The sequence below is a fragment of the Danio rerio genome, chromosome 4 (genome assembly GCF_049306965.1).
Source record: "Danio rerio strain Tuebingen ecotype United States chromosome 4, GRCz12tu, whole genome shotgun sequence".
NCBI classification, from domain to species: Eukaryota; Metazoa; Chordata; class Actinopteri; order Cypriniformes; family Danionidae; genus Danio; species Danio rerio.
Genome location: NC_133179.1, coordinates 51650001 through 51674162, shown reverse-complemented (window position 1 = coordinate 51674162; position 24162 = coordinate 51650001). Strand labels below are relative to the sequence as shown.

At 46.8% G+C, this 24162-nt stretch overlaps 13 non-coding genes across 13 annotated transcripts; all 13 read right to left on the bottom strand.

Annotated features, from left to right (window-relative positions):
• Positions 1-5718: 5718 nt before the first annotated feature.
• trnag-acc (transfer RNA glycine (anticodon ACC)) lies at positions 5719-5789 on the bottom strand. Its single transcript has one exon. It is a non-coding gene; the product is annotated as a tRNA-Gly (tRNA).
• Positions 5790-7139: 1350 nt separating this feature from the next.
• Positions 7140-7210, bottom strand: trnag-gcc (transfer RNA glycine (anticodon GCC)). Its single transcript has one exon. It is a non-coding gene; the product is annotated as a tRNA-Gly (tRNA).
• A 1354-nt stretch (positions 7211-8564) lies between these two features.
• Positions 8565-8635, bottom strand: trnag-gcc (transfer RNA glycine (anticodon GCC)). Its single transcript has one exon. It is a non-coding gene; the product is annotated as a tRNA-Gly (tRNA).
• A 2767-nt stretch (positions 8636-11402) lies between these two features.
• On the bottom strand, positions 11403-11473 carry trnag-ccc (transfer RNA glycine (anticodon CCC)). Its single transcript has one exon. It is a non-coding gene; the product is annotated as a tRNA-Gly (tRNA).
• Positions 11474-12410: 937 nt separating this feature from the next.
• On the bottom strand, positions 12411-12481 carry trnag-ccc (transfer RNA glycine (anticodon CCC)). Its single transcript has one exon. It is a non-coding gene; the product is annotated as a tRNA-Gly (tRNA).
• Positions 12482-13418: 937 nt separating this feature from the next.
• On the bottom strand, positions 13419-13489 carry trnag-ccc (transfer RNA glycine (anticodon CCC)). Its single transcript has one exon. It is a non-coding gene; the product is annotated as a tRNA-Gly (tRNA).
• A 1409-nt stretch (positions 13490-14898) lies between these two features.
• On the bottom strand, positions 14899-14969 carry trnag-ccc (transfer RNA glycine (anticodon CCC)). The gene has a single exon. It is a non-coding gene; the product is annotated as a tRNA-Gly (tRNA).
• Positions 14970-15751: 782 nt separating this feature from the next.
• trnag-ccc (transfer RNA glycine (anticodon CCC)) lies at positions 15752-15822 on the bottom strand. The gene has a single exon. It is a non-coding gene; the product is annotated as a tRNA-Gly (tRNA).
• A 3018-nt stretch (positions 15823-18840) lies between these two features.
• trnag-ccc (transfer RNA glycine (anticodon CCC)) lies at positions 18841-18911 on the bottom strand. The gene has a single exon. It is a non-coding gene; the product is annotated as a tRNA-Gly (tRNA).
• Positions 18912-20906: 1995 nt separating this feature from the next.
• Positions 20907-20977, bottom strand: trnag-gcc (transfer RNA glycine (anticodon GCC)). Its single transcript has one exon. It is a non-coding gene; the product is annotated as a tRNA-Gly (tRNA).
• Positions 20978-21224: 247 nt separating this feature from the next.
• Positions 21225-21295, bottom strand: trnag-gcc (transfer RNA glycine (anticodon GCC)). The gene has a single exon. It is a non-coding gene; the product is annotated as a tRNA-Gly (tRNA).
• A 556-nt stretch (positions 21296-21851) lies between these two features.
• On the bottom strand, positions 21852-21922 carry trnag-ccc (transfer RNA glycine (anticodon CCC)). The gene has a single exon. It is a non-coding gene; the product is annotated as a tRNA-Gly (tRNA).
• Positions 21923-22947: 1025 nt separating this feature from the next.
• trnag-ccc (transfer RNA glycine (anticodon CCC)) lies at positions 22948-23018 on the bottom strand. Its single transcript has one exon. It is a non-coding gene; the product is annotated as a tRNA-Gly (tRNA).
• Positions 23019-24162: the final 1144 nt, after the last annotated feature.

Below are 24162 nucleotides of genomic sequence, written 5' to 3'. Positions count from 1 at the left end.
AAAAGTGTTTTTTTGGCGTCATAGCGCCACCTATGGTCTGATTTGGCTGATCTTTGGCCAGAACGTAGTGTACCGGGGTACTACCATCTGGCCAAGTTTCAGCTCTCTCGGCCTTACGGTTTGGTCTGGGCAATAGTGACTTCGGCAGAATAATAATAATAATAATAATAATAATAATAATAATAATAATAATAATAATAATAAAAATCTTAACAAAAACAATAGGGTTTCAGCGCTTCGCGCTTGACCCCCTAAAAATCTTAACAAAAACAATAGGGTTTCAGCGCTTCGCGCTTGACCCCCTAATTAACAATATTTACAAATAGGTTTACTTACTTTCTATTTAATTTTTTTTTTACTTTCAGGTGTACACAGTGGTGCTTGAGTCTCATAAAATAATTCAAAATTAATATTTTTATTCAGTATTTTGAATTTTAAAAAAATATATAAATCTCCACATCTACATCCCACTTATCTATTTTTAAAGAACTGCCACTCAAATATCTTTTGATAAGAAAACGGTGTTACACACTCCACTGAAGACATTCATAAGCCTACATAGTTATTTTCGTTTGCGAAGCGCAAAAATTTGTTTCCAAACTACTTCTAAATTCAATTCTAATTTCCAACAAGCGAATAAATAAGCAACAATATAGAAGTGTGGTCAGAAAACTGAGTTGTATCCAAACACACGTCCTGTTCTTATGCCCCATATATTTTAAAAACCCTCAAGTGGACTAATCTAAGCTTGTTTTAAATACAACACATATAAATATGCATATAATTAATAATAATAATAATAACATTATACAAAGCAAGTTGTCTAAATAAACTGAAATAAAAGCTCCCCAAGATGAAGGCACTGGTGTTTTATATTGATGTAGAAAATAATAATTTTTGTAATATTTTAATCCTTTAATTCGTCTTCATTTGTAAAGATATATGCACTGCTTTCAGCTGGTCTATTACACACTTTTTTTTAGTTCCTCAAAATAGCAAGGCATCAACAATGCGCCTTAACACACTAATCACACATTAATTGATTTAATAAGTTTTCTTGTATTACCCATGTTTCCTTCATCTCTGTGATCAGCTATAAAAATCTCCAATTACAATAACATTCTGCCATTATTTACATTTATACTAACGTTTTTAAAGAAGTTCACTTTTTCATTTTCTTCATTGGGTGCATGAATATTATAAATTATAAAATTATCTTCACCTTTTACTAATTTCATCGCCATGCTTTTCCCAACTCCATCCTCAAATATTACTTTTTCTTTTTCATATGTAACTCTTTTTATTAAAATCACTACTCCACAACTCACTTTATCCTCTCTATTGTTAAAATATATTTGACCATCCCATTTACTTTGAACCATTTCAACACTTTAATTTTTCCAATTTGTTTCTTGCAAAACAATCACATCAGCTTCTTTACATAACACATTTTTTCAGATTTCTCCACATTTAAAAAACCTCTTGCATTCCATGATAAAATGTTAAAAAATGTAATGAAAGATATTAAAATATTAAAACCAACCATTATTTTTAGTCTCATCTTCTACATCTGCATACCCATTTTTGTCACTTAACTAACAGCCCCTTCTATAAAAAGAAACACAAATTAAAATCATGTTAAAAATAAATAAAATGGTTTAAAAAACATTATTTCTCATCATCTTCTTCCAGCCCTCTTTACACTTCATACCTATTTACATTTTTTATTCACACCTTTGTCAACATCTTTTTTCTTGCACTGTCCACATTTTGTTTTACATTTATTGTTCTTCTTCTTATTAGTCCTCTTTCCACTTTGTTCTTCTCTACATAATTTGTCAGTTTTTCTCCATTACTTTCCATTTCTTCGGCTTGATCAGTCTTATTTTGTTCATCGTTTTCCACCATATTTAAAAAGTTTTTAAGACTGTCAGTTATTTCCATGTGTGTCCACTGTTCTTGTTCTGACGTCTGTTTTTTGTTCACATTTCTCTTTCCTCTTCCCTTATGTTGTTTGTTTCCTCCTCCATTACCCTTGTTTTTAAATCTTCCTTGTTTCTTTCATGCACCTGTCCGTCCTCTTGTTTTGCTCCCCCTCCTTCCTCTCCTTCCATCCAACATTCACACTTGTTTATAAATTGTATAAATTCTGGACATTTGACAGTATACCAATTCCTTGCAAAGTGTCCCTTTTCTTCACATTTATAGCACTTAAAATCTTTGCAATCCATTAACAGGTGCTTTTTTTTTAAATCATCACATTACATTAACATTTAAAAACTCCAGAAATTTCACAAAACAAATACATTAAAATAAACATTCTTCATAAAATAATATCCTCTTTGGGCATCTTCCACTTTAAACCATTTAAAACATTATACACTTCATCATTAAACACATCATAAAAGCTTGGTAACATATCTTCTTTAAAATACCAGTACAGTCTTTCTATGCATCTTTCCATTTTTCTTTTTAGTACATTCCACACATTGACAGGAGCTCAGGGCTCATGCACAGCCTACAGGTCTTCACTTGATGGCTGTGCATTACCCTGAAGTACTGCTGCTCTTCTGCTGTTTCCAGCTTTGTGCTATATGGCAATGATGCCACCTCCTTAGGGAACCTTACTTCTAGGAACCTTGTTCCGTCCTCAATGTCAGTGCCTGTGTAAACTCTTCTTTTTATTTTTGATATGGGATAAACTCCCCATCCTTCTAATTTTTCTAAAATTTCTCTGTCATCAAGATAGACTGGCAGGTGCACGAAAGAAACAACATAATCCCTGTTTTGCAGCTCTTTGATTTTAACAGTTCATTTCCTTAATCAACAGTTCATAGATCAATTCCTCACATGGTTCTTGCTTTTCCATAGTTAGTTCAAACTGTTTTCCTTGCCTTGGTCTCAAAGCCAGAATCTTCCCATGACCACACTTGTCTGTCACTGCTTTAATGATGTCCACAGCTCTTACCTCATTTACTTCTTCGGCATTCACTATTACTGTTACTTCTTTTAAATATTTTCTTCCACCAAGTTTTTCCTTTGTCCAGCTCGTTGTCTATCGTCCAGTCCATTGTCATTAACCATTCTTGCCCCTCCATCCAGCCCAGTTTCGTTTGCCAAAGAACCGTCCATTTTATGCCCAGGAAAAGTGCAAAAAAAAAAAAAAAAAAAAACACCCTCCAGTTAGCAAGATGCTGCTGTGGTTTAAAATAATAAAATAAAATAGACTCTATTTCACTCCACAAAAACAACACAAACAAACACAAAACAAAAATTCCAAAATGAAGGAGACCCTTTTTCCGAACTGCAGCTGTTCACTCCCTGAATCGCTCACTAGTGTCCTCTACTGTTCCCAGGGGGGTACGGCTATAAGCAGGCAAGAATTCTACCACTGAGCCACCAATGTTGACACATGTCTTTCCTTGCCTTTGTGGTGTGTGTGTGCTGCAAGGCTGTTACATGCAGCTGGAAGAGGAGCAACACAAAACATGAACTGCATAGGCCAAGAATCAGACCCGGGTCTCCTGCATGGGAGGCGAGAATTCAACCACTGAACCACCAATGCTGCCTCACATGTTCACCTGCCCTTGTGGGCTCTGAGTGCTGCCAGGCGGTTACATGCAGCTGGAAGGGGAGCAACATAAATTGCATTGGCCAGGAATCTACCCGAATCCACAAATGCTGACCTGCTTATTATTTTGCCATTGGCAAGGAATCGGACCCGAATCTCCCACGTGGCAGGTGAGAATTCTACCACTGAACCACCAGTGCTGGCCCATGTTGCTCCTTGCCTTTGTGTTGTGAGTGCTAAAAGGCCGTCAACCAGAGCTGGAAGAGTAGCAACACAAAACAGGACTTACACTGAATGGGAATCGGTGTTGTGTGAGTGCTGCAAGGCTGTTACATGTAGCTGGAAGAGAAGCAACACAAAACAGGAACTGCATTGGCCGGGTATCAGACCCGTCTCCCGCATGGGAGGTGAGAATTCTACCAGTGAACCACCACTGCTGTCATGCATGTTCCCCTGCCTTTTTAGGGAGTGGGTGCTTTAATGCATTGGCTAAGAACTGTACCCCGATCTCTCGCGTGGCAGGTGAGAATTCTACCACTGAACCACCAACGCTGATAAAATTATGCTGTTGCCCTAGTGGGGCGTGAGTGCTGCAAGGCTGTTAGACACAGCTAGAAGAGGAGCAACACAAAACAGGAACTGCATTGGCCGGGAATCTGACCTGGGTCACCCACATAGCAGGCGAGATTTCTACCACTAAGGGCTCTATTTTGACGGTCCATGCGCAGAGCGCAAAATGCAGGGTGCAAACGCTTTCAGGATGTGTCAGAATGCATTTTTGATAATTTAAGGACGGGAAAATCCGCTTTGCGCCAAGGCGCATGGTCTAAAAGGGTTGAGTTTATTTTCTTAATGAGTTATAGGTGTGTTTTGAGAACAAACCAATTAGAGCCTCATCTCCCATTACCTTTAAGAGCCAGCTGCGTTGCGCCATAAGCACATTTGCTATTTACAGGATGCAAAGTAAGTCTAAGTGGAAAAACTGAGCATTTCACAAGCAAACAGTTAACTGTTTTTTTTAAAAAGAAAACTGTTAAACAGAGCATCTACTGCGTGAGAATGAGAGATAAATGATCTACTTTCACTTTCGCTCTTGGATATGGAAACCTTTACGCACAGACATCAATTAGTCTATAAATAATTAATTGTATTTGTTAAGCGCAAATATTCATTTCAAAACTATTTCTAAATTCAGTTCTAATTTTCAGCAAACTAATAAATGAACAACAATAACGAAGTGTGTTCAAAAACCTGAGTTATATCCTAAAACACATGCTGTGCCCCATATGGTTTAAAACCTGACAGGTGGGCAAATGTAAGCTTGTTTTTAATAAAACAAAGATAAATATGGATATAATAAATAATACTGCTAATAATAATAACATTATACAAAAGCAAATTGTTATGAATAAACTGAAAAAGCCTCCCGAGATGAAGAAGACATAAAAGCTGTGATTTTTCATATTTATGTAGGCTAGAAAATAATATGTTTTGTAATATTTTAATCCTTAATATTTATATCCTATATCTATTCTTATTATATCCTATATATATCCTTAATATTAAATTTTTTTCATATGTAAAGATATTTGCCTATTGCTCTCTTGTGCATATTAAGCAGTGTGTAAGCAAGGTGCAACTCTGTGCAGGTGTTTAGACCGGGTTTGTTTTGGTCTAATGAAAAATATGTTTTAGTTTCTCAAAATAGCAACGCGCCAGCAGTGCGCCTCAGAACACCTTCTTTTTTTAGACCAGAACGCCTTTGGGTGCACATGTGAGCACTAATGCATTTGCTATTTAAACAGCGTAGCGCAACGCCTCAAAACGACTCTTGTGTCAAGCTTAAACTAGCAAAATACTGTTGCGCTGCGCATATGATAGAGCCCTAAACCATCAATGCTGAAACACATGTTATCCTACCCTTGTAGGGTGTGATTGCTGCTATGCTGTTACATGCAGCTGGAAGAGTAGCAACACAGACCAGCAACTGCATTGGCTGGCAATCAGACCCAGGTCTTCCACAAGGCAGGCGAAAATTCTACTACTGAAACACCAACGCTGGCACATATGTTCTTTTGCCCTTGTGGGGAGTCAGTGCTGAAAGGCAGTTACATGTAGCTGGAAAAGGAGCCACACAAAACAGCAACTGCACTAGACAAGAATTGAACTCATGTGTCCCGCATGGTAGGCGAGAATTCTACCACTGAACCACCAATGCAGATATACTCAAATTGCTGCCCTAGTGGGGTGTGATTACTACAAGGCTGTTACCCAGAGCTGGAAGAGTAGCATCACAAAACAGTATTTGCATTAGCCGAGAATCAGACCTGGGTCTCCCACGTGGCAGGCGAGAATTCTACCACTGAAGCACCAATGCTGATCCATGTTGTTTCTTGCCTTTGTGTTGTGTGAGTGCTAACAGGCCGACAACCAGAGCTTTTGTAAAAAAGCAAACCAGCAATTGTAATAGCTGGGAATCGATGCCAGGTCTCTCGCGTGGCAGGTGAGAATTCTACCACAGAACCACCAATGCTGACTACTCATACTGCTGTCCTAGTGGGGTGTGATTGCTGCTAGGCTGTTACCCAGAGCTGGAAGAGTAGCAACACAAAACAGGAATTTCATTGGCCAGGAATCGAACACCCGGTCCTCCCACGTGGCAAGTGAGAGCTCTACCACTGAACTACCAATGCTGTTATACTTAAATTGCTGCCCTAGTGGGGTGTGACTGCTGCAAGGCTGTTACCCAGAGCTGGAAGAGTAGCAACAAAAACCAGGAATCGCATTGGCAGGGAATCAAACCCGGATCTCCCACATGGCAGACAAGAATTCTAGCACTGAACCACCAATGCTTACATACTCCTGCTGCTGTCCTATTGGGGTGTGACTGCTGCAAGGCTGTTACCCAGAGCTGGAATAGCAACACAAAACAGGATTTGCATTGGCCAGAAAACAGACACGGATCTCCCGCGTCACAAACGGGAAGTTTACCAATGAACCACCAACGCTGACCTACCTTGTTCCTTGCCTTTGTGTGAGTGCTAAAAGTCCATCAACCAGAGCTGGAACAGAAGCCACATAAAATCACTTCTGTATTAGTCAGAAGTGACACTCTTGGTGTCCCGTGTGGCAAGCGAGAATTCCACCACTGAACCACCAATGCTGATATGCTCATACAGCTGTCCTAGAGGGGAGTAATTGCTGCCAGGCTGTTACCCAGAGCTGGATGAGTAGCGACACAAAACAGGATTTGCATTGGCCAAGAATCGGACCCGGGTCTCCCGCGTGGCAGGCGAGATTCTATCACTGAACCACCAATGCTGATATGCTTATATTGCTGCTCTAGTGGGGTGTGACTGCTGCAAGGCTGTTACCCAGAGCTGGAAGAGTAGCAACACAAAACAGGAATTGCATTGGCTGGAAAACAGACACGGATCTCCCGCGTCACAAACGGGAATTTTACCACTGAACCACCAACGCTGATATGCTCGTACTTATGTCCTAGTGGGTTGTGATTGCTGCAAAGCTGTTACCCAGAGCTGGAAGAGTAGCAACACAAAACAGGATTTGCATTGGCCGGGAATTGGACCCGGGTCTCCCGCGTGGCAGGCGAGAATTCTACCACTGAACCACCAATGCTGATATGCTCATACTGCTGTCCTAGTTGGGTGTGATTGCTGCAAGGCTGTTACCCAGGGCTGAAAGAGTAGCAACACAAAACAGAAATTGCATTGGCCGGGAATCGGACTCGGGTCTCCAGCGTGGCAAGTGAGAATTCCACCACTGAACCACCAATGCTGACCCATATTGTTCTTTGCCTTTGTGTTATGTGAATGCTAATAATCCGTCAACCAGAGTTGTAACAGGAGCCACACAATAGAGCAATTCCATTAGTCAGGAATGGAACCCAGGTCTCCCTCATAGCAGGAAAGAATTCTACCAGTGAACCACCAGTGCTGATATACTAATGCTGCAGCCCTAGTGGGGTGTGATTGCTGCAAGGCTGTTACCCAGAGCTGGAAGATTAGCAACACAAAATAGGATTTGCATTGGCTGGGAATCGGACCCGGGTCTCCCGCGTGGGAGGCGAGAATTCTACCACTGAACCCCCAATGCTGATATGCTCATACTACTGTCCTAGTGTGGTGTGATTGCTGCAAGGCTGTTACCCAGACCTGGAAGAGTAGCAACACAAAACAGGATTTGCATTGGCCAGAAAACAGACACGGGTCTCCCGCGTCACAAACGGGAAGTTTACCACTGAACCACCAACACTGACCTACCTTGTTCATTGCCTTTGTGTGATTGCTAAAAGTCCATCAACCAGAGCTGGAACAGACACCACATAAAACCACTTCTGTATTAGTCAGGACTCGACTCGTGGTGTCCCGCGTGGCAAGCGAGAATTCTACCACTGAACCACCAATGCTGATATGCTCATATAGATTTCCTAGAGGGGAGTAATTGCTGCCAGGCTGTTACCCAGAGCTGGATGAGTAGAAACACAAAACAGTAATTGCATTGGCTGGAAATCAGACACGGGTCTCCCTCGTCGCAGACAAGAGTTCTACGACTGAACCACCAATGCTGAAATGCTCATTCTGCTGTCCTAATGGGGTGTGATTGCTGCAAGGCTGTTAACCAGAGCTGGAAGAGTAGCAACACAAAACAGGATTTGCATTGGCCAGGAATCGGACCCAGGTCTCCCGTGTGGCAGGTGAGATTCTATCACTGAATCACCAATGCTGATATGCTTATATTGCTGCCCTAGTGGGGTGTGACTGCTGCAAGGCTGTTACCCAGAGCTGGAAGAGTAGCAACACAAAACAGGAATTGCATTGGCTGGAAAACAGACACGGATCTCCCACGTCACAAACGGGAATTTTACCACTGAACCACCAACACTGATATGTTCGTACTCATGTCCTAGTGGGTTGTGATTGCTGCAAGGCTGTTACTCAGTGCTGGAAGAGTAGCAACACAAAACAGGATTTGCATTGGCCGGGAATCGGACCCGGGTCTCCCGCGTGGCAGGCGAGAATTCTACCACTGAACCACCAATGCTGATATGCTCATACTGCTGTCCTAGTTGGGTGTGATTGCTGCAAGGCTGTTACCCAGAGCTAAAAGAGTAGCAACACAAAACAGAAATTGCATTGGCCGGGAATCGGACTCAGGTCTCCAGCGTGGCAAGTGAGAATTCCACCACTGAACCACCAATGCTGACCCATGTTGTTCTTTGCCTTTGTGTTATGTGAGTGCTAAATATCCGTCAACCAGAGTTGTAACAGGAGCCACACAAAAGAGAAATTGCATTAGCCAGGAATGGAACCCAGGTCTCCCTCATAGCAGGAAAGAATTCTACCAGTGAACCACCAGTGCTGATATGCTAATGCTGCAGCCCTAGTTGGGTGTGATTGCTGCAAGGCTGTTACCCAGAGCTGGAAGATTAGCAACACAAAATAGGAATTGCATTGGCCGGGAATCAGACCCAGGTCTCCCACGTGGGAGGCGAGAATTCTGCCTGAACCACCAATGCTGATATGCTCTTACTACTGTCCTAGTGGGGTGTGATTGCTGCAAGGCTGTTACCCAGAGCTGGAAGAGTAGCAACACAAAACAGGATTTGCATTGGCCAGAAAACAGAAACGGGTCTCCCGCGTCACAAACGGGAAGTTTACCACTGAACCACCAACACTGATCTACCTTGTTCCTTGCCTTTGTGTGAGTGCTAAAAGTCCATCAACCAGAGCTGGAACAGACGCCACATAAAACCACTTCTGTATTAGTCAGGACTCGACTCCAGGTGTCCCGCGTGGCAAGTGACAATTCTACCACTGAACCACCAATGCTGATATGCTCATATAGCTGTCCTAGAGGGGAGTAATTGCTGCCAGGCTGTTACCCAGAGCTGGATGAGTAGCAACACAAAACAGTAATTGCATTGGCTGGAAATCAGACACGGGTCTCCCTCGTCGCAGACGAGAGTTCTACGACTGAACCACCAATGCTGAAATGCTCATTCTGCTGTCCTAATGGGGTGTGATTGCTGCAAGGCTGTTAACCAGAGCTGGAAGAGTAGCAACACAAAACAGGATTTGCATTGGCCAGGAATCGGACCCGGGTCTCCCGTGTGGCAGGTGAGATTCTATCACTGAACCACCAATGCTGATATGCTTATATTGCTGCCCTAGTGGGGTGTGACTGCTGCAAGGCTGTTACCCAGAGCTGGAAGAGTAGCAACACAAAACAGGAATTGCATTGGCTGGAAAACAGACACGGATCTCCCGCGTCACAAACGGGAATTTTACCACTGAACCACCAACACTGATATGCTTGTACTTATGTCCTAGCGGGCCTAGTGGGCCTTGCAACCCACTAGGACTTATGAGGCGAGAATTCTACCACTGAACCACCAATGCTGATATGCTCATACTACTGTCCTAGTGGGGTGTGATTGCTGCAAGGCTGTTACCCAGAGCTGGAAGAGTAGCAACACAAAACAGGATTTGCATTGGCCAGAAAACAGACACGGTTCTCCCGCGTCACAAACGGGAAGTTTACCACTGAACCACCAACGCTGACCTACCTTGTTCCTTGCCTTTGTGTGAGTGCTAAAAGTCCATAAACCAGAGTTGGAACAGATGCCACATAAAACCACTTCTGTATTAGTCAGGACTCGACTCCAGGTGTCCCACGTGGCAAGCGAGAATTCTACCACTGAACCACCAATGCTGATATGCTCATACAGCTGTCCTAGAGGGGAGTAATTGCTGCCAGGCTGTTACCCAGAGCTGGAAGAGTAGCAACACAAAACAGTAATTGCATTGGCTGGAAATCAGACACGGGTCTCCCTCGTCGCAGACGAGAATTCTACGACTGAACCACCAATGCTGAAATGCTCATTCTGCTGTCCTAATGGGGTGTGATTGCTGCAAGGCTGTTAACAAGAGCTGGAAGAGTGGCAACACAAAACAGGATTTGCATTGGCCAGGAATCGGACCCGGGTCTCCTGCGTGGCAGGCGAGATTCTATCACTGAACCACCAATGCTGATATGCTTATATTGCTGTCCTAGTGGGGTGTGATTGCTGCAAGGCTGTTACCCAGAGCTGGAAGAGTAGCAACAAAAAACAGGATTTGCATTGGCCAGAAAACAGACACAGGTCTCCCGCGTCACAAACGAGAAGTTTACCACTGAACCACCAACGCTGACCTACCTTGTTCCTTGCCTTTGTGTGAGTGCTAAAAGTCCATCAACCAGAGCTGGAACAGACGCCACATAAAACCACTTCTGTATTAGTCAGGACTCAACTCCAGGCGTCCCGCGTGGCAAGCGAGAATTCTACCACTGAAGCACCAATGTTGATATGCTCATACAGCTGTCCTAGAGGGGAGTAATTGCTGCCAGGCTGTTACCTAGAGCTGGATGAGTAGCAACACAAAACAGTTATTGCATTGGCTGGAAATCAGACAAGGGTCTCCCGCGTAACAAACGGGAATTTTACCACTGAACCACCAACACTGATATGCTTGTACTTATGTCCTAGCGGGCCTAGTGGGCCTTGCAACCCACTAGGACGTATGTCCTAGTGGGTTGTGATTGCTGCAAGGCTGTTAGTGCTAAAAATCCGTCAACCAGAGTTGTAACAGGAGCCACACAAAACAGCAATTGCATTAGCCAGGAATGGAACCCAGGTCTCCCTCATAGCAGGAAAGAATTCTACCAGTGAACCACCAGTGCTGATATGCTAATGCTGCAGCCCTAGTGGGGTGTGATTGCTGCAAGGCTGTTACCCAGAGCTGGAAGATTAGCAACACAAAATAGGAATTGCATTGGCCGGGAATCGGACCCGGGTCTCCCGCGTGGGAGGCGAGAATTCTACCACTGAACCACCAATGCTGATATGCTCATACTACTGTCCTAGTGGGGTGTGATTGCTGCAAGGCTGTTACCCAGAGCTGGAAGAGTAGCAACACAAAACAGGATTTGCATTGGCCAGAAAACAGACACGGGTCTCCCGCGTCACAAACGGGAAGTTTACCACTGAACCACCAACGCTGACCTACCTTGTTCCTTGCCTTTGTGTGAGTGCTAAAAGTCCATCAACCAGAGCTGGAACAGATGCCATATAAAACCACTTCTGTATTAGTCAGGACTCGACTCCAGGTGTCCCGCGTGGCAAGCGAGAATTCTACCACTGAACCACCAATGCTGAAATGCTCATTTTGCTGTCCTAATGGGGTGTGATTGCTGCAAGGCTGTTAACAAGAGCTGGAAGAGTAGCAACACAAAACAGGATTTGCATTGGCCAGGAATCGGACCCGGGTCTCCCGTGTGGCAGGTGAGCTTCTATCACTGATCCACCAATGCTGATATGCTTATATTGCTGCCCTAGTGGGGTGTTACTGCTGCAAGGCTGTTACCCAGAGCTGGAAGAGTAGCAACACAAAACAGGAATTGCATTGGCTGGAAAACAGACACGGATCTCCTGCGTCACAAAGGGGAATTTTACCACTGAACCACCAACAGTGATATGCTTGTACTTATGTCCTAGCGGGCCTAGTGGGCCTTGCAACCCACTAGGACTTATGTCCTAGTGGGTTGTGATTGCTGCAAGGCTGTTAGTGCTAAAAATCCGTCAACCAGAGTTGTAACAGGAGCCACACAAAACAGCAATTGCATTAGCCAGGAATGGAACCCAGGTCTCCCTCATAGCAGGAAAGAATTTTACCAGTGAACCACCAGTGCTGATATGCTAATGCTGCAGCCCTAGTGGGGTGTGATTGCTGCAAGGCTGTTACCCAGAGCTGGAAGATTAGCAACACAAAATAGGAATTGCATTGGCCGGGAATCGGACCCGGGTCTCCCGCGTGGGAGGCGAGAATTCTACCACTGAACCACCAATGCTGATATGCTCATACTACTGTCCTAGTGGGGTGTGATTGCTGCAAGGCTGTTACCCAGAGCTGGAAGAGTAGCAACACAAAACAGGATTTGCATTGGCCAGAAAACAGACACGGGTCTCCCGCGTCACAAACGGGAAGTTTACCACTGAACCACCAACGCTGACCTACCTTGTTCCTTGCCTTTGTGTGAGTGCTAAAAGTCCATCAACCAGAGCTGGAACAGATGCCATATAAAACCACTTCTGTATTAGTCAGGACTCGACCCCAGGTGTCCCGCGTGGCAAGCGAGAATTCTACCACTGAACCACCAATGCTGAAATGCTCATTCTGCTGTCCTAATGGGGTGTGATTGCTGCAAGGCTGTTAACAAGAGCTGGAAGAGTAGCAACACAAAACAGGATTTGCATTGGCCAGGAATCGGACCCGGGTCTCCCGTGTGGCAGGTGAGCTTCTATCACTGAACCACCAATGCTGATATGCTTATATTGCTGCCCTAGTGGGGTGTTACTGCTGCAAGGCTGTTACCCAGAGCTGGAAGAGTAGCAACACAAAACAGGAATTGCATTGGCTGGAAAACAGACACGGATCTCCTGCGTCACAAAGGGGAATTTTACCACTGAACCACCAACAGTGATATGCTTGTACTTATGTCCTAGCGGGCCTAGTGGGCCTTGCAACCCACTAGGACTTATGTCCTAGTGGGTTGTGATTGCTGCAAGGCTGTTAGTGCTAAAAATCCGTCAACCAGAGTTGTAACAGGAGCCACACAAAACAGCAATTGCATTAGCCAGGAATGGAACCCAGGTCTCCCTCATAGCAGGAAAGAATTCTACCAGTGAACCACCAGTGCTGATATGCTAATGCTGCAGCCCTAGTGGGGTGTGATTGCTGCAAGGCTGTTACCCAGAGCTGGAAGATTAGCAACACAAAATAGGAATTGCATTGGCCGGGAATCGGACCCGGGTCTCCCGCGTGGGAGGCGAGAATTCTACCACTGAACCACCAATGCTGATATGCTCATACTTCTGTCCTAGTGGGGTGTGATTGCTGCAAGGCTGTTACCCAGAGCTGGAAGAGTAGCAACACAAAACAGGATTTGCATTGGCCAGAAAACAGACACGGATCTCCCGCGTCTCAAACGGGAAGTTTACCAATGAACCACCAACGCTGACCTACCTTGTTCCTTGCCTTTGTGTGAGTGCTAAAAGTCCATCAACCAGAGCTGGAACAGATGCCACATAAAACCACTTCTGTATTAGTCAGGACTCAACTCTAGGTGTCCCGTGTGGCAAGCGAGAATTCTACCACTGAACCACCAATGCTGATATGCTCATACAGCTGTCCTAGAGGGGAGTAATTGCTGCCAGGCTGTTACCCAGAGCTGGAAGAGTAGCAACACAAAACAGTAATTGCATTGGCTGGAAATCAGACACGGGTCTCCCTCGTCGCAGACGAGAATTCTACGACTGAACCACCAATGCTGAAATGCTCATTCTGCTGTCCTAATGGGGTGTGATTGCTGCAAGGCTGTTAACAAGAGCTGGAAGAGTAGCAACACAAAACAGGATTTGCATTGGCCAGGAATTGGACCCGGGTCTCCTGCGTGGCAGGCGAGATTCTATCACTGAACCACCAATGCTGATATGCTTATATTGCTGTCCTAGTGGGGTGTAATTGCTGCAAGGCTGTTACCCAGAGCTGGAAGAGTAGCAACAAAAAACAGGATTTGCATTGGCCAGAAAACAGACACAGGTCTCCCGCGTCACAAACGGGAAGTTTACCACTGAACCACCAACGCTGACCTACCTTGTTCCTTGCCTTTGTGTGAGTGCTAAAAGTCCATCAACCAGAGCTGGAACAGACGCCACATAAAACCACTTCTGTATTAGTCAGGACTCAACTCCAGGCGTCCCGCGTGGCAAGCGAGAATTCTACCACTGAAGCACCAATGTTGATATGCTCATACAGCTGTCCTAGAGGGGAGTAATTGCTGCCAGGCTGTTACCTAGAGCTGGATGAGTAGCAACACAAAACAGTAATTGCATTGGCTGGAAATCAGACAAGGGTCTCCCTCGTCACAAACAGGAATTTTACCACTGAACCACCAACACTGATATGCTTGTACTTATGTCCTAGCGGGCCTAGTGGGCCTTGCAACCCACTAGGACTTATGTCCTAGTGGGTTGTGATTCCTGCAAGGCTGTTAGTGCTAAAAATCCGTCAACCAGCGTTGTAACAGGAGCCACACAAAACAGCAATTGCATTAACCAGGAATGGAACCCAGGTCTCCCTCATAGCAGGAAAGAATTCTACCAGTGAACCACCAGTGCTGATATGCTAATGCTGCAGCCCTAGTGGGGTGTGATTGCTGCAAGGCTGTTACCCAGAGCTGGAAGATTAGCAACACAAAATAGGAATTGCATTGGCCGGGAATCGGACCCGGGTCTCCCGCGTGGGAGGCGAGAATTCTACCACTGAACCACCAATGCTGATATGCTCATACTACTGTCCTAGTGGGGTGTGATTGCTGCAAGGCTGTTACCCAGAGCTGGAAGAGTAGCAACACAAAACAGGATTTGCATTGGCCAGAAAACAGACACGGGTCTCCTGCGTGGCAGGCGAGATTCTATCACTGAACCACCAATGCTGAAATGCTCATTCTGCTGTCCTAATGGGGTGTGATTGCTGCAAGGCTGTTAACCAGAGCTGGAAGAGTAGCAACACAAAACAGGATTTGCATTGGCCAGGAATCGGACCCGGGTCTCCAGTGTGGCAGGTGAGATTCTATCACTGAACCACCAATGCTGATATGCTTATATTGCTGCCCTAGTGGGGTGTGACTGCTGCAAGGCTGTTACCCAGAGCTGGAAGAGTAGCAACACAAAACAGGAATTGCATTGGCTGGAAAACAGACACGGATCTCCCGCGTCACAAAGGGGAATTTTACCACTGAACCACCAACACTGATATGCTTGTACTTATGTCCTAGCGGGCCTAGTGGGCCTTGCAACCCACTAGGACTTATGTCCTAGTGGGTTGTGATTGCTGCAAGGCTGTTAGTGCTAAAAATCCGTCAACCAGAGTTGTAACAGGAGCCACACAAAACAGCAATTGCATTAGCCAGGAATGGAACCCAGGTCTCCCTCATAGCAGGAAAGAATTCTACCAGTGAACCACCAGTGCTGATATGCTAATGCTGCAGCCCTAGTGGGGTGTGATTGCTGCAAGGCTGTTACCCAGAGCTGGAAGATTAGCAACACAAAATAGGAATTGCATTGGCCGGGAATCGGACCCGGGTCTCCCGCGTGGGAGGCGAGAATTCTACCACTGAACCACCAATGCTGATATGCTCATACTACTGTCCTAGTGGGGTGTGATTGCTGCAAGGCTGTTACCCAACGCTGGAAGAGTAGCAACACAAAACAGGATTGCATTGGCCAGATAACAGACACGGGTCTCCCGCGTCACAAACGGGAAGTTTACCACTGAACCACCAACGCTGACCTACCTTGTTCCTTGCCTTTGTGTGAGTGCTAAAAGTCCATCAACCAGAGCTGGAACAGATGCCACATAAAACCACTTCTGTATTAGTCAGGACTCGACTCCAGGTGTCCCGCGTGGCAAGCGAGAATTCTACCACTGAACCACCAATGCTGAAATGCTCATTCTGCTGTCCTAATGGGGTGTGATTGCTGCAAGGCTGTTAACAAGAGCTGGAAGAGTAGCAACACAAAACAGGATTTGCATTGGCCAGGAATCGGACCCGGGTCTCCTGCGTGGCAGGCGAGATTCTATCACTGAACCACCAATGCTGATATGCTTATATTGCTGTCCTAGTAGGGTGTGATTGCTGCAGGGCTGTTACCCAGAGCTGGAAGAGTAGCAACAAAAAACAGGATTTGCATTGGCCAGAAAACAGACACAGGTCTCCCGCGTCACAAACGGGAAGTTTACCACTGAACCACCAACGCTGACCTACCCTGTTCCTTGCCTTTGTGTGAGTGCTAAAAGTCCATCAACCAGAGCTGGAACAGACGCCACATAAAACCACTTCTGTATTAGTCAGGACTCAACTCCAGGCGTCCCGCGTGGCAAGCGAGAATTCTACCACTGAAGCACCAATGTTGATATGCTCATACAGCTGTCCTAGAGGGGAGTAATTGCTGCCAGGCTGTTACCTAGAGCTGGATGAGTAGCAACACAAAACAGTAATTGCATTGGCTGGAAATCAGACAAGGGTCTCCCTCGTCGCAGACGAGAATTCTACGACTGAACCACCAATGCTCAAATGCTCATTCTTCTGTCCTAATGGGGTGTGATTGCTGCAAGGCTGTTAACCAGAGCTGGAAGAGTAGCAACACAAAACAGGATTTGCATTGGCCAGGAATCAGACCCTGGTCTCCCGCGTGGCAGGCGAGATTCTATCATTGAACCACCAATGCTAATATGCTTATATTGCTGCCTTAGTGGGGTGTGACTGCTGCAAGGCTGTTTCCCAGAGCTGGAAGAGTAGCAACACAAAACAGGATTTGCATTGGCTGGGAATCGGACCTAGGTCTCCCACGTGGCAGGCGAGAATTCTACCACTGAACCACCAATGCTGATACGCTCATACAGCTGTCCTAGTTGGGTGTGATTGCTGCAAGGCTGTTACCCAGAGCTGAAAGAGTAGCAACACAAAAGAGAAATTGCATTGGCCGGGAATCGGACTCTGGTCTCCAGCCTGGCAAGTGAGAATTCCACCACTGAACCACCAATGCTGACCCATGTTGTTCTTTGCCTTTGTGTTATGTAAGTGATAAAAATCCGTCAACCAGAGTTGTAACAAGAGCCACACAAAACAGCAATTGCATTAGCCAGGAATGGAACCCAGGTCTCCATCATAGCAGGAAAGAATTCTACCAGTGCTGCCCTAGTGGGGTGTGATTGCTGCAAGGCTGTTACCCAGAGCTGGAAGAGTAGCAACACAAAAGACTAATTGCATTGGCCGGAAATCGGACCCGGGTCTCCCGCGTGGCAGGCACGAATTCCACCACTGAACCACCAATGCTGATATGCTCGTATTTCTGTCCTAGTGGGGTGTGATTGCTGCAGGGCTGTTACCCAGAGCTGGAAGAGTAGCAACACAAAACAGGATTTGCATTGGCCGGGAATCCGACCAGGGTCTCCCGCGTGGGAGAAGAGACTTCTACCACTGAACCACCAATGCTGATATGCTCTTACTACTGTCCTAGTGCAGTGTGATTGCTGCAAGGCTGTTACCCAGAGCTGGAAGAGTAGCAACACAAAACAGGACTTGCATTGGCCAGGAATCGGACCCTGGTCTCCCGCGTGGCAGGCAAGAATTCTACCAGTGAACCACCAATGATAATATGTTCATACTGCTGTCCTAGTTGGGTGTGATTGCTGCAAGGCTGTTACCCAGAGCTGGAAGAGTAGCAACACAAAACAGGATTTGCAATGGCCAGAAATCCGACCCAAGTCTCCGGCATGGCAGGCAGTAATTCCACCAGTGAACCACCAATGCTGACCCATGTTGTTCTTTGCCTTTGTGTTATGTGAGTGCTAAAAGGCCGTCAACCAGAGTTGTAACAGGAGCCACACAAAACAGCAATTGCATCAGCTGGGAATGGAACCCACGTCTCCCTCATAGCTGGAAAGAATTCTACCAGTGAACCACCAGTGCTGATATGCTAATACTGCAGCCCTAGTGGGATGTGATTGCTGCAAGGCTGTTACCCAGAGCTGGAAGAGTAGCAACACAAAACTGGATTTGTATTGGCCGGGAATCGGACCCGGGTCTCCCACGTGGAAGGCGAGATTCTATCATTGAACCACCAATGCTGATATGCTTATATTGCTGCCCTAGTGGGGTGTGACTGCTGCAAGGCTGTTACCCAGAGCTGGAAGAGTAGCAACACAAAACAGGATTTGCATTCTACCACTGAACCACCAATGCTGATATGCTCATAGATCTGTCCTAGTGGGTTGTGATTGCTGCAAGGCTGTTACCCAGAGCTGGAAGAGTAGCAACACAAAACGGGAATTGCAATGGTCGGGAATCGGACCCGGGTCTCCCGCGTGGGAGGCAAGAAATCTACCACTGAACCACCAATGCAGATATGCTTCTTTTGATGTCCTAGTGGGTTGTGATTGCTGCAGGGCTGTTGAGCAGGAAGAGTAGCAACACAAAAGAGGAATGGCATTGGCCAGGAATCAAAGCTGGGTACCCTGCGTGGGAGGCGAGAATTCTACCACTAAACCACCAATGCTGATATGCTCACACTTCTGTCCTAGTGGGGTGTGATTGCTGCAAGGCTGTTACCCAGAGCTGGAAGATTAGCAACACAAAATACGAATTGCATTGGCCGGGAATCGGACCCCGGTCTCCCGCGTGGGAGGCGAGAATTCTACCACTGAACCACCAATGCTGATATGCTCAATTTCTGTCCTAGTGGGTTGTGATGGCTGCAAGGCTGTTACCCAGAACTGGAAGAGTAGCAACACAAAACAGGATTTGCATTGGCCAGGAATCGGACCCGGGTCTCCCGAGTGTCAGGCAAGAATTCTACCAGTGAACCACCAATGCTGATATGCTCATACTACTGTCCTAGTGGGGTGTGATTGCTGCAAGGCTGTTACCCAGAGCTGGAAGATTTGCAATACAAAATAGGAATTTCATTGGCCGGGAATCGGACCCGGGTCTCCCGCGTGTGAGGAGAGAATTCTACCACTGAACCACCAATGCTGATATGCTCATACTATTGTCCTAGTGCAGTGTGATTGCTGCAAGGCTGTTACCCAGAGCTGGAAGAGTAGCAACACAAAACAGGACTTGCATTGGCCAGGAATCAGACCCGAGTCTCCCACGTGGCAGGCAAGAATTCTACCAGTGAACCACCAATGCTGATATGTTCATAATGCTGTTCTAGTTGGGTGTGATTGCTGCAAGGCTGTTACCCAGAGCTGGAAGAGTAGTAACACAAAACAGGATTTGCATTGGCCAGAAATCCGACCCAGGTCTCCGGCGTGGCAGGCAAGAATTCCACCAGTGAACCACCAATGTTGATATGCTCATACTTCTGTCCTAGTTGGGTGTGATTGCTGCAAGGCTGTTACCTAGAGTTGGAAGATTAACAACACAAAACAGGAACTGCATTGACCGGGATTCGGACCTGGGTCTCCTGCGTGGGAGGCAAGAATTCTACCACTGAACAACCAATGCTGATATGCTCATACTGCTATCCTAGTGGGTTGTGATTGCTGCAAGGCTGTTACCCAGAGCTGGAAGAGTAGCAACACAAAAGACAAATTGCATTGGCCGGGAATCAGACCTGGGTCTCCTGCGTTGCAGGCGAGAATTCTACCACTGAACCACCAATGCTGATATGCTCATACTGCTGTCCTAGTTGGGTGTGGTTGCTGCAAGGCTGTTACCCAGAGCTGGAAGAGTAGCAACACAAAAGACTAATTGCATTGGCCGTAAATCGGACCCAGGTCTCCCGCGTGGCAGGCACGAATTCCACCACTGAACCACCAATGCTGATATGCTCGTATTTCTGTCCTAGTGGGGTGTGATTGCTGCAGGGCTGTTACCCAGAGCTGGAAGATCAGCAACACAAAACAGGATTTGCATTGGCCGGGAATCCGACCAGGGTCTCCCGCGTGGGAGGAGAGACTTCTACCACTGAACCACCAATGCTGATATGCTCATACTACTGTCCTAGTGCAGTGTGATTGCTGCAAGGCTGTTACCCAGAGCTGGAAGAGTAGCAACACAAAACAGGACTTGCATTGGCCAGGAATCGGACCCTGGTCTCCCGCGTGGCAGGCAAGAATTCTACCAGTGAACCACCAATGATAATATGTTCATACTGCTGTCCTAGTTGGGTGTGATTGCTGCAAGGCTGTTACCCAGAGCTGGAAGAGTAGCAACACAAAACAGGATTTGCAATGGCCAGAAATCCGACCCAAGTCTCCGGCATGGCAGGCAGTAATTCCACCAGTGAACCACCAATGCTGACCCATGTTGTTCTTTGCCTTTGTGTTATGTGATTGCTAAAAGGCCGTCAACCAGAGTTGTAACAGGAGCCACACAAAACAGCAATTGCATCAGCTGGGAATGGAACCCACGTCTCCCTCATGGCAGGAAAGAATTCTACCAGTGAACCACCAGTGCTGATATGCTAATACTGCAGCCCTAGTGGGATGTGATTGCTGCAAGGCTGTTACCCAGAGCTGGAAGAGTAGCAACACAAAACAGGAATTGCATTGGCCGGAAAACGGACACGGGTCTCTTGCGTCACAAACAAGAATTTTACCACTGAACCAACAACGATGTTATGCTCATACTGCTGTCCTTGTGGGTTGTGATTGCTGCAAGGCTGTTACCCAGAGCTGGAAGAGTAGCAACACAAAATAGCAATTGCATTGGCCGGGAATCGGACTCGGGTCTCCCGCGTGGCAGGCGAGAATTCTACCACTGAACCACCAATGCTGATATGCTCATACTGCTGTACTAGTTGGGTGTGATTGCTGCAAGGCTGTTACCCAGAGCTGAAAGAGTAGCAACACAAAAGACGAATTGCATTGGCCGGGAATCAGACCCAGGTCTCCTGCGTGGCAGGCGAGAATTCTACCACTGAACCACCAATGCTGATATACTCATACTGCTGTCCTAGTTGGGTGTGATTGCTGCAAGGCTGTTACCCAGAGCTAGAAGAGTAGCACCACAAAAGAACAATTGCATTGGCCGGGAATCGGACCCGGGTCTCCCGCGTGGCAGGCGAGAATTCTACCACTGAACCACCAATGCTGATATGATTATGGATTGTCCTAGTGGGGTGTGATTGCTGCAAGGCTGTTACCCAGAGCTGGAAGAGTAGCAACACAAAACAGGAATTGCATTGGCCGGGAATTAGACCCGGGTCTCCCACGTGGGACGCGAGAATTCCACCACTGAATCACCAATGCTTATATGTTCATACCACTGTCCTAGTGGGGTGTGATTGCTGCAAGGATGTTACCCAGAGCTGGAAGAGTAGCAACACAAAACAGGAATTGCAATGGCCAGGATTCGGACCCGGGTCTCCTGCATGGCAGGCGAGAATTCTACCACTGAACCACCAATGCTGAGATGCTCATACTGCTGTCCTAGTGGGGTGTGATTGCTGCAAGGCTTTTACCCAGAGCTGGAAGAGTAGCAACACAAAACACGAATTGCATTAGCCAGGAATCGGACCAGGGTCACCTGCGTGGGAGGCGCGATTTCTACCACCAATGCTGATATGCTCATACATCTGTCCTAGTCGGGTGTGATTGCTGCAAGGCTGTTACCCAGAGCTGGAAGATTAGCAACACAAAACAGGAATTGCATTGGCCGGGAATCGGACCCGGGTCTCCCGCGTGGGAGGCGAGAAATCTATCACTGAACCACCAATGCTTATATGCTCATTTTGCTGTCCTAGTGGGTTGTGATTGCTGCAGTGGTGTTACCCAGAGCTGGAAAAGTAGCAACACAAAACAGGAATTGCATTGGCCGGGAATCGCACCCCGGTCTCCCGCGTGGGAGGCGAGAATTCTACCACTGAACCACAAATGCTGATATGCTCATACATCTGTCCTAGTGGGGTGTGATTGCTGCAAGGCTGTTACCCAGAGCTGGAAGAGTAGCAACACAAAACAGGAATTGCATTGGCCAGGACTTGGACCTGGGTCCCCTGTGTGGGAGGCGAGAATTCTATTACTAAGCCACCAATGCTGATATGCTCATACTAATGTCCCAGTGGGGTGTGATTGCTGCAAGGCTGTTACCCAGATCTGGAAGAGTAGCAACACAAAACAGGATTTGCATTGGCCAAGAATCGGACCCGGGTCTTCCGCGTGGCAGGCAAAAATTCTACCAGTGAACCACCAATGCTGACATGCTCATACAGCTGTCCTAGTTGGGTGTGATTGCTGCAAGGCTGTTACCCAGAGCTGGAAGAGTAGCAACACAAAACTGGATTTGCATTGGCCGGGAATCGGACCCGGGTCTCCAGCGTGGCAGGAGAGAATTCTACCACTGAACCACCAATGCTGACCCATGTTGTTCTTTGCCTTTGTGTTATGTGAGTGCTAAAAGGCCGTCAACCAGAGTTGTAACAGGAGCCACACAAAACAGCAATTGCGTCTGCCGGGAATGGAACCCACGTCTCCCTCATAGCAGGTAAGACTTCTACCAGTGAACCACCAGTGCTGATATGCTAATACTGCAGCCCTAGTGGGGTGTGATTGCTGCAAGGCTGTTATCCAGAGCTGGAAGAGTAGCAACACAAAAGACGAATTGCATTGGCCGAGTATCGGACCCTGGTCTCCTGCGTGGGAGGCCAGGATTCTACCACTGAACCACCAATGCTGTCCTAGTGGGGTGTGATTGCTGCAAGGCTGTTACCCAGAGCTGGAAGAGTAGCAACACAAAACAGGATTTGCATTGGCCGGGAATCGGACCCGGGTCTCCCGCGTGGGAGGCGAGAATTCTACCACTGAACCACCAATGCAGATATACTCATACTAATGTCCCAGTGGGATGTGATTGCTGCAAGGATGTTACCCAGAGCTTGAAGAGTAGCAACACAAAAGAGGAATTGCATTGGCTGGGTATCAGACCCATGTCTCCCGGTTGGGAGGCGAGAATTCTACCACTGAACCACCATTGCCGATATGCTCATACTGCTGTCCTAGTGGGTTCTGATTGCTGCAAGGCTGTAACAAAGAGCTGGATGAAGAGCAACACAAAAGAAGAATTGCATTGGCTGAGAATCGGATCCTGGTCTCTCGCATGGCAGGTGAGAATTCTACCACTGAACCACCAATGCTGACTTTCGTTGTTCCTTTGCCTTTGTGTTATGTGAGTGCTAAAAGGCCGTCAACCAGAGGTTGAACAGGAGCCACACAAAACATCAATTGCATTGGCCGGGAATCAAACCCTTGTCTCCCGCATGGCAGGCGAGAATTCTACCACTAAACCACCAATGCTGATATGCTCCTACTACTGTCCTAGTGGGGTGTGATTGCTGCAAGGCTGTTACCCAGAGCTGGAAGATTAGCAACACAAAACAGGAATTGCATTGGCCAGGAATCGGACCCTGGTCTCCCGCGTGGCAGGTGAGAATTGCCAAATTACTACCAAATGCCACCCAGTCATCTAAGCGCTTCCATGTACCAAAAGTTAGCACGCTGCCCCATGTGAGGCTCGAACTCACGACCTTCAGATTATAAGACTGGCTCCTAGGAGACAGCTCGAATCAGTCAAGCATGTCAGGATGGCCGAGCGGTCTAAGGTGCTGCGTTCAGGTGGCAGTCCTCCGCCAGCTTCCATGTCACGGTGCTGCGGTCTGGCTCCTAGGAGACAGCTCAGACTAGTCAAGCATGTCAGGATGGCTGAGCGGTCTAAGGCGCTGCGTTCAGGTCGTAGTCTCCCCTGGAGGCGTGGGTTTTTTTTGGCTACACGTTCAGGCTCAGTTCTTTAACTCTTTAGCGCCATTTCCGAGTGATACAGTAACACTGACAAAGCACAGCATCAATCTCTTTGCGCCAAAGTTCATGCAGCGTAGCAGTGTCCTTGGCAGCCTTAATGGGCACTTTAAACTGTAGGTTTTAAGGCGTTTGCGATCAAGGTATTGTCCACAAAAACTCGAAGAC